Source organism: Phaseolus vulgaris, chromosome 8, assembly GCF_000499845.2.
Source record: "Phaseolus vulgaris cultivar G19833 chromosome 8, P. vulgaris v2.0, whole genome shotgun sequence".
Classification (NCBI taxonomy): domain Eukaryota; kingdom Viridiplantae; phylum Streptophyta; class Magnoliopsida; order Fabales; family Fabaceae; genus Phaseolus; species Phaseolus vulgaris.
The window spans coordinates 10,378,249-10,386,428 of NC_023752.2; the positions used below are offsets into that span (position 1 = coordinate 10,378,249).

The window sequence follows — 8,180 nt, forward strand, 5'->3', positions numbered from 1 at the left end:
ACACTCTCAGCCACTTAAAGCACAAACTCCAAACCCGTCAGGCAAAAGAGCAATCAAAAAACAAATGACGGTAAAACTCTTCCTCCTTCCCACACAAGCAACACTAAGAACTTTCCACCACCACTCCACGTCTTTCCAAATTTATCCTAGTTCTCATCTCTTAATGGATTATGATTTGCATGAGTTACTTTTACTCTGTATTCATACATGAAATGTTGCTCGGTATTCATAAACTTGTTGTTTTTGGGTTTTGTAGTTCGACTCGTTATGGGGTCAATGTTATATATCTCTCATATAGGCTCTAGAATTTGGTCATGCAATTGTTATTGTTGTCACCAAGATAAATAGACTTTATGTTCGTTCATCTTTTGTCATGAATTATACTTTTTAACCGAACTGAATTGAACTCCAGAGATTAACATGTACTCTCTTATAAGTTGTATAATGGTTACTGTCACGGTTGGAACTTTCTCACGGGCTAAATTTCAACTATGGTTTCTCTATTCAAGATGGTAAAAACAAATATTTCATTTTTTCGAAGCCTGAATATATGTTTCAACTATCATTACTAGGCAACATTTTTTTGCTGAATGAAGTATGACTTTTAAACAATATCTGCAACTAGTATATAAAAAGCAAGCTGGATTGTCTCTTGAAAATCTGGCAGAAGACCTTGAACCACTGTTTTGAGGCTATATTCAGATGCATCTTTTACCAATTATGGCGAAGATAAAGCACACTGCAAATGCCTGTTAGTTATTTGGTATCACTTTTCTTGATCTAGTTTATTTCAGTGTTCTAAAGGTTTGTCTTTTTACATTCCCAAAATTTTCTGCTTATTGCTATATCATGTCAACTCATTTCTATGAAACAACTACAATCAATGGTTCGCAGAACTGGGACATGCCCAAATGGAATCTATTATAATTGCATTTCTCCTTAGATCTTTTAGAAGAGAAAAATGAAATAAAAGGATTTTTTCCATTAATTAAAAATAAAAATTTAGAAAATTTATACAATATACATTTCATAAATTACTTTACGAATAATTCATTTATCTTACCAAGAAACTCATTGTTTTCCGGATTGTTTTTGAACCTATTGCCTAGTTTAAGAAATTGTTGCCAATAACAAATTACATCATAGGGAAAAGGAAAGGTTGATGGCCAAATTATAACAATATTAATTATCACTACTATCTCTCAATTAAAAAATGCATAATCAAAACATTGGATCAGAGAATAACTAATCTATAATTTCTTTTGTTTGTGCATTTTTTGTTGCATGCTAGAAAAATATGGACCACAGTAACTACCTTTAACATATACATCACACATATGTAACGAGTTAAAACATTTCTTACCTTTGTGGAAGGATGTCAGAAATCTCGTAACATGTGTGTAACTTAACTCCAATATATCTGTTTTCACCATTTTTGTTTTGTGATTTAGGTGAATTAAAGAAAGAACACAAATTAATAACAACAAAAAATGAAAATTAAATGTATTAGAGAGAGATACTACTAAGTCTCGAATGGAGAGCAAAATGACATGGATAGGGCAACTCCAAAGTTTAATAGAAGGAAATATTTAGACGATTTGGAGCTAATAGAACATAGACACACAAAAATGGGTTAGGGCTCGACTACGAAGTGGAATGAAAGGGGATAATCCAACAATCAAAGGGTAAATGAATGAATGTAAACCAAACACACAACTAATATGGAAACCGAGAGAAAAATGTAATATCCTAAATCGTAGTTGATTTAGAGCTCAAACAACTTGTTTTTTCGAACAAAGATGAACATACCTTAATTTACTTGTCCACTCATGTTCTACGGCTTTTAGATTGAAAGGGTAAAGTTTGAGAAGCTGAGTGCGAGAAGAATGAAAGGTTTAAGGTTTGGTTTTGGATTTCTGGAAAATTTTGTTCTACTTTGTTTCCCTTTTCCAGTTGGTGTTTGGAATCTTTGGAATGTATAAGAATGGTAGCTTGATGTAGTGGTTTTCTAATACGGTTAGTGTTTTAGTTTGTTAGTTTTGTAGTTTTAGTTAGAGACTAGTTATTGTATTTTTTGTATAAGGGTTGAACCACCCCTGAAGTGAAGTGATTCGTATTTATTTATTTAATTATTATTGCTGATAAAAAAAAAAGTTGAACTCGAACAATGAGAGAGAAATGCCAAACTTGCTTAGATTTCAAAAATGAAAGGAAAAGTGACGTACCTCATATAACATGTTAAATTCATCTTTCAGGTAAAAAAATTATTAATATAATTCGAATAAAAATACTAAAACTAATATTATTAATATCAATTCTAATATTCTTAATTACAACCACATTATCAATACTATAAATTAATTAATATTAATATTAATATTACTAATTATAATAATAATCTCAATATTAATTATATTAATTACAATTCTATTCAGAAAAATATAATTATAATTATATTATTAATTTTATTAATATAATGATTATTTATAACAATTATATTTTTTCTAAATATGGTTATAATTAATATGAAATATTATTATTGATATTAATATTAATATTATTTTATCTTTTTTTTCATTTTTTATAATTTTAATATTATAAATTCTTCTTTAATTAAATTAAAAATTAATTAAACCACAATTACTTCTAACAACGAATGGAACACACTTTATTTTTATAATTTTGTATGTAATACTTTATATATAGATTTTGTATGTAATTATTCCCGTTGTTTTTTTGCAATTTTGTATGTAATATATTATATACGAATACAATTCATATGTAACTATCCTCGCTTCATGACACTAAAATTACATACTGATTAGATTCATATGTAATCACTTTTGACTTACAAATATACGAAAAAAATCTGTATGTAATATCTAATTACATACTGAATTAAATCCATATGTAAATATTTGTATTTAATGTTCACTTCACATACGAATCCGGATACGTATGTAATAAGTGATATGTAAATAAATAATTTTTTGTAATGACTTCTTTCTAGTCTACTCTTGAAAAGTTGTATCACTTCGATGGTATAACTTATCAGTTTGTGGTAATAAAATTATTTCAAATTCTGAAGATTTAACACAGTTAGATATTTGATGAAACATATGCGTCTTGACTCAATGGATATATGTTCTGATTTTAACAATGTGATGAATCCAAATTGTATTGTTGAATGGCTAGTTTCAACTCTTTTGGACATAAGTTAAGGTGAAATACTTCTAGAAGACACGCTAAAGTCTGCAATAATTTTATTGCATTGATAAACTATATTAAGTGATTAGGTGCTTCATTATCAACAATGTATATATAAGCATCAGATCTAGGCTAAGATCCGTGACATAGGGGCTCAAGAACCCTTGTAGCAAGTTATACTTTGATGTGGTTCTGGAAGAACTTTATTATGGATAGTCACTTTTATCGGTGTTTCTTGAACATCTTGGGAGTGTTTGGGGTTAGTAGAGACATGATATAGATTGGACTACACTTTCAGAAACAATATAGTTTATTCATGACTTGTGACTGGAGGTCTGTCTTTCTTGATTTTAATCCACAGTTAGAAAATTCTTTCAATAAATTGCTTACCAATGCATTGCATCATGTTGGTGCTTCTGGTGCTCTTTTTGGCTACTTGTGGCATACTTTCAGAACTCCTTAGTAATTGGTCTAACTGGTCTTTGTATGAAAAAAATTTGAAAGTTAACTTTTAAGCTATCAACTAATAAAAAAATGATATTAGATATGATTTTAAAGACAATTACTGCAAAAGTTAACATACTTTTAACTTCTACCTTTCACCACAAATGTTACGTTGTGAAAGATTAGGAATCAGAACACAAGGAGAAAAACTAAGGAAAGAACTAACTAAGATAAGGATAAAACTATATTATCATTCTCTACCCTTTTTACAACCATGAAGGCCATTATAAGGGCAGTTGTACCTCATGTAACATAAAACATAAAGCATAAAGCATAACAGAATTATATTCTTCTTACACTAAAAGACAGCTCATTGCTTCTAGACATAATCTCTAAATTTGATGGGTTTTTCTCTGCTTCTAATGGGCCTGGGATGTCTATCAACTGCCTCTTCCTTTGAGACAACCTTGTCCTCAAGGTTGAGACTTGGATTTGCCAAAATGGATAGGGTCTCTTGGGTCGTGAAAGGGAATGTGTGTTGTGTGGTATAATGGGTTGAATGGGCTACAATTTGTTGATTTTGGTTGGGGTCCGTGGTATTAGTTGGAATTACTTTTTTGGATTGGAATGAAGTGGAAGCATTGGGATTTGGTGTAGTGGCCTTGGTACCATGCGAGTCTAGGACCGTTGGGTCAACGGAAGAGTCATGGGCGTGGCTTACAACTGGCTGGGAAATTGACGGAGCATGGTGCGATGAGTGGTTTCCAGCTGGAATGGCATTGGAAATTGGATTGTCACGTGATGCTGCTGCTGAATGGGATGTTGAAAGGAGTGGTTTTGGTGCGTGGGTTATAGTTGGTGGGGCTTTGGGAAGTGTAGGGTCACATGCAAAAGAGGGTGGTGGCAGTTTAAGTGGGGCGTGGATCGTAGATGGTTTCCACGTGTCTGCAGATGCGAATTTTGTGGGTGCTTTAGTTGGGTTCGTGTGTAATGAGTTAGAAGGAGTATTGGAAGTCTCAGAATGTGAAGTATAGTTTGGGAAGAGAGTTGGGAGGTCATGGGTTGGTACTGTTGGGTTCTCTGTTTCGAGAGGGAATTGGAAATGCGACAGTGGGGTTGGGTCGTGATAAGATTTGAGAAGGGAGATGTGGAAGACTGGATGGATATGTGATGACGGAGGAAGGAAAAGTTCATATGCCACTTCACCGATGCGGCGTTTAACGGGATAGGGACCGAAGTACCTTTGTCCAAGCTTATTGTGAGTCTTGGAAGAGAGTGATGTTTGGCGATAAGCTTGTCGTCGGAGCAGTATCCAGTCCTTTTCCCTAATATTGTAATCACGTCTTGATCTGTTTGTTGATTCCGCCATTCTTTGTTGTGTTGCTTTCAGCGTGGCTTTTAACTGGTGCAGCATTCGTGCACGATCCTGTAGCGTGGTGTCCAGTGTTGGTTATGCGACAGTTCTTGGAACGTAATCTGGAATGGAAGGAGGTGAACATCCATACAGAGCCTGGAAGGGTGTAGTTTTGATGGTCGAGTGGTATAAGGAGTTGTACCAAAACTCCGCAAGGTAGAGATAGCGATACCATGTTCGGGGGTTTTCGCTGGTAAAACACCTAAGGTAAGCTTCTAAACAGGGATTTATAACTTCGGTTTGACCGTCGATTTGGGGGTGATATGTTGTACTGAACTTTAATTTTGTGCCTTGTAGATGAAACAACTCCTTCCAAAAACGGCTCTGGAACACTGGATCACGGTCTGAAATGATGGATTTAGGGACTCCATGTAACCTGCAAATTTCAATAGAAAGCGGTAAGCTAAATGGGTGACTGTGAAGGATGTGGGAAGGGCGATGAAGTGGGCTGATTTGGAGAGTCTGTCACAAACAACCTAGATGACCATGTGCCCTAAAGATGAAGGTAGGTGCGTGATGAAATCTGTAGTTAGTTCTTTCAACAGTTTGGTTGGTATGGGTATGGGTTGGAGTAGTCCAAAAGGTTTCTGATGTAATGATTTGTTTTGTTGGCAGGGTAAGCATTCCTTGATATACCTTTTGGTGTCATGGTACATACCAGGCCAGAAAAAAGAGGTCGCGAGCCTGGCCATGGTGGCCTTAATGCCCGAGTGGCTGGCGGTGGGAGAAGCATGGAACTCATGGAGTATGGCCGAACGAATGTGCTCTATGGAAGGAACGTATAATCTTTGAGCATGGTATAGAAGGTCGTGGTGAAAACTGTAATTGGTGTCAGGTAATGAAATTAATCTGTGAACCTCTTCTTCTCCCCTTTTCGTCTCGTAATAATCCTGTAATTCCTTTAACATGTTCGGAATCGGGGAAGATATGGCAAAAAGGAGAGATTGGGGTGGCCAGGACAAGAAATCAACAGCTTGATTTTGGCGGCCTGGGCGGTATCGAATGTCAAAACTGTATCCAAGCAGCTTGGTAGCCCACTTTTGTTGTTCCGGTGTGTGGCATGCATTGGTGAGTAACCCCTTTAAGCTTTGTTGGTCTGTTATTACTGTGAAATGTGTACCTATGAGATAATGACGCCACTTTTTTACAGCTTCTGTTATAGCTAGCATTTCCTTGACATATGTTGAGCTAGTTTGCATTTTTGGGCAAAGCTTCTTGCTGAAGAAAGCAATAGGGTGACCTTATTAGGGTAGCACAACTCCAATTGCTATGTTGGAGGCGTCGATTTCTACCACGAACGGTATGGCGAAATTCAGAAGATTCAACATCGGAGCTGTAGTTAGGATATTTTTCAATTTTGTAAAGGCTTCCTCTGCATTTGTATTCCATGTAAATGTTGATGATTTGAGTAACTCCGTGAGTGGCGAGGCAAGAGTGGCATAACTGCGGATGAACTTCCGATAAAATCCCGTAATACCCAGAAACGCACGTAGGGTAGTAAGGGATGTAGGTTTAGGCCAAAGTATGATAGCCTTTATTTTATCCGGATCTGGAGCCACTATGCCTTCTTCCAAAAGATGACCTAGGTATGAGACTCTGGTTGTGGCAAACACACATTTTGATTCCTTAACAAAGAATTTATGAGTGTCTAATAATTGAAGGACCAAAGTGAGGTGGTGAATGTGTTCTTGCATGGATTTGCTGTAAATGAGAATGTCATAAAAAAAACTAGGATAAAGTGTCGTAGATGGGGCCTGAGTAAATCATCCATGGCTGCCTGAAAGGTAAATGGTGCATTAGTAAGGCCAAAAGGCATAACTAAGAACTCGTAAAGGCCATCAAAGGTTCTAAAAGCGGTTTTGTGGCAATCTGTAGGATTAACTCGAATTTGATGGTAACCTGAATGTAGGTTAAGTTCGGTGAAAACCTTGACAGTGGTCACTTCATCCAACAATTCATCAATAGTTGGAATAGGAAAACGGTCTTTAACAGTAATGGCATTTAGGCCTCTATAATCCACACAAAAACGTCAGGTGTCATCTCTCTTTTTTATGAGGATAACTGGGGAAGAAAAGGGGTTGTGCTGAGGCGGATAATGCCTTCGTTGAGCATTTCGTGAATGAAGGAGGTCATCGTGTGCTTGTGAGCATGTGGGTAGCGGTAGGGTTTAATGTTAACTGGGGAAGAGTGTGGAATAAGGGAAATGTGATGATTGTGGGGTTTGTGTGGAGGTAGTCCATGGGGAGAAGAGAAAACTTAACTATATGTTTGTAAAAGATGGGATATAGCTTAGGGTTTGGATAATCTGTGAGGGCTGGATGGTGATGGCAGTGGATCAATAATGAGGAGATGTAGAGAAGAAATGGCATCTATGTGTAACATATGGCAAAGATGAGTGAAGGAAGCTTGACTGCGTAGCAGATTTGTGGTACCATGCAGTGTAATGGGTAACCCATTGTGGGTAAAAGATAGTTGCGACTTAGAAAAATCAACCATTAAGGGGCCCAAAGAACACAACCAGTCCATTCCCAAGACAACATCATCTCCTTCGATAGGTAAGAGGTAAAAAGAAATGGAAAAGGTGTAAGTATGTATAGAAACGGGAGCATCAGGGCAAAAAGAGGAACACTAAATTTTGTTGCCATTTCCAACCATAACTGAAAAGGTGTGATTGGAACAGTGCAAAGTTGGAGGTGAAGGGCCAAATGAGGTTGAATAATGTTATGGGAACTTCCGGTATCTATGAGAATGGTAACAGGAAGATGGCCAATGTAGCCATCAAAGGAAAAAGTGTGGGCTGAGGGAGCTCCACATAAGGCTTGGAAGGAGAGGTGAATGTGTGTAGGTGTGTCTGTGGGTTGGTCGTTGAAGGTGGTACGATAGTCTTCCATAATGTTTTCTTCTGGACAATCGTCACTTAGTAAAAGAAGAAAACGATGGATTGTGTACTTATGTCCTGGAAAAAAAATTTCATCACAGTTATAACACAAACCAACGACTCTACGCTCTTAGAGTTGGGTTGATGTGAGTTTTTTTATAGGTATGGAAGGGGTTGCATTGGATGTTGTAGTGGGAAAGGGCGAGGGACGAGGTGAGGGTAATAAATGATTGGATG

At 36.5% G+C, this 8,180-nt stretch overlaps 1 long non-coding RNA gene across 4 annotated transcripts; it reads left to right on the forward strand.

Annotated features, from left to right (window-relative positions):
* Nucleotides 1-4,608: 4,608 nt before the first annotated feature.
* LOC137826257 (uncharacterized) lies at nt 4,609-6,720 on the forward strand. 4 transcript variants are annotated; one of them, XR_011083468.1, is made up of 5 exons: nt 4,609-4,909; nt 5,042-5,272; nt 5,363-5,570; nt 5,681-6,133; nt 6,216-6,720. It is a non-coding gene; the product is annotated as an uncharacterized lncRNA (long non-coding RNA). The 4 variants fall into 4 exon arrangements; XR_011083469.1 differs by having other exon boundaries at nt 4,618-5,272; nt 5,681-5,900; nt 5,991-6,133; XR_011083467.1 differs by having other exon boundaries at nt 4,610-5,272; nt 5,363-5,574.
* The last annotated feature ends 1,460 nt before the right edge of the window (nt 6,721-8,180 follow it).